The following is a 1,538-nucleotide window of genomic DNA, read 5'->3' on the forward strand; positions in this document are numbered from 1 at the left end:
ATTATCAACTAAGTAGAAAGTTTGTTCAGCATAAAGAGAACGAGATTTCTTCTTGATAGATACATCCCTGAGAAAAAAGAACGACGAAACTACATCGATAAAACGTAATAAAAAAAAGCCAATGATGTAGCAATGAAAACGGTGAAAACCGCATGGATCCATCTAGCTCTGATAGAATAAAAGAACGATCGAAGAATGAACGAAGAAGATCTGTTTCTTGAAATTTGCTATACACATCACTGGTCCGAAGCTAATGTGATCTGGTTATCTCTTTGAGAGATTCGATTCAAGCCGAGGCGAGCACACCTGCCCAACATGGCTTCCGCGGACCCAGTCGGGTCACGGTTAGGAGTCCCACCGTCCAGCGCGGACGGCCATGTTGGAAATCGCCGATAGCCCACGGGGAATGCTTGAACGTGGTCCCAACAACAACTCCGAAACATATAAAATCTATTCGTATAATCTCACCCGTTAAAAACCGTTTCTATCTGGATCCGTCGATTATTCTGCCGGAACGAACCACGGTCGCATTTTGCGGTCCTGGACCCCGTCTCGATCCAGCGTCTTGGATCAGCTACATTGATTATCCGAAAAAAATCCTTCAGGCACTTATTTCATCGGACACTTCCACTTTATCCGACACGTACACTTGGCTAACTGCACTTCGGGACACTTGCACTCGTTCGGGATCGGTTCGCTCCAGTTCCAGATAATCCAAACCCGTTTTGGTCTCCACCCTGGCGAACGGTAACCGTCTCGCGAACTTTCTTTTTATCGATCCAGATTCAAACGATTATTTTTCCAATGGTTTTCAGAAGAAGACGCGAGGAGATCGAGAGAATAGGGAGCCGCGCGTTTTACTGCGTGTCGGACGCCGCCAGGTAGGCTACCTCCGCGCACACCCACGCGATACGCGCGCACACACAGGTAGCAGAAGCCGTGCCGCGGCACACGCATACGCACACGCACGGGTACAGGTATACGCGGTATGTATAAAAGCAAAGCCAGCCTCGGCTTCGGTTTTCCGTTCCTCGGCTGCCGCTAGTAGCGCTGCTGCTGGATGCTGCGGGACGACTGCGTCCCCCCTTTCGTCCACCCGGGCCACCAAGAGTCCGCCGGGATACGTACTGGCCAATGGGTGTCCACGGGGCAAGGGGAACAAGGCCCCTCAGCGATGGGAACAAGGCCCAACTTCGTCCTGGACCAACTGCAATTACTATGATAAAGATTCAGCTAAGAGATTCTTATCATAATCGATAGTGGATCTTGTATTAGATTCGTGAAACGATTAGAATATGATTGATTTAAACCACTTCGTATTAATTAAATTGAATTAGATTACCAAACTTCATTCTGCCATGAATTTTATTTCGTCGTATGAATGCAATTCATGTCTAGCTTAGAAGACATTGATCAGAATCTGTTAGAGAAAGTTCAGTATTATAGACAGTATGATTTACTCAGATAACGAAAGATGCAGTCAATTCACCTTAATATAATTATATTACAGTTCGTAGGAACCGATATAGTAGTTCCAG

At 46.6% G+C, this 1,538-nt stretch overlaps 1 protein-coding gene across 1 annotated transcript in view; it reads right to left on the minus strand.

Moving 5' to 3' along the window:
• Positions 1-1,010, minus strand: part of LOC108631221 (protein bowel) — a 5,160-nt gene extending 4,150 nt beyond the window's left edge. The window contains exon 1 of the mRNA XM_018034973.2: positions 469-1,010. The gene's annotated coding sequence lies outside the window, so the exon portion shown is untranslated. The remainder of the gene's footprint in view (positions 1-468) is intronic.
• Between the last annotated feature and the right edge of the window lie 528 nt (positions 1,011-1,538).

The sequence above is a fragment of the Ceratina calcarata genome, unplaced genomic scaffold, assembly GCF_001652005.2.
Source record: "Ceratina calcarata isolate Rehan_Ccalc_2016 unplaced genomic scaffold, ASM165200v1 scaffold86.2, whole genome shotgun sequence".
Classification (NCBI taxonomy): Eukaryota; Metazoa; Arthropoda; class Insecta; order Hymenoptera; family Apidae; genus Ceratina; species Ceratina calcarata.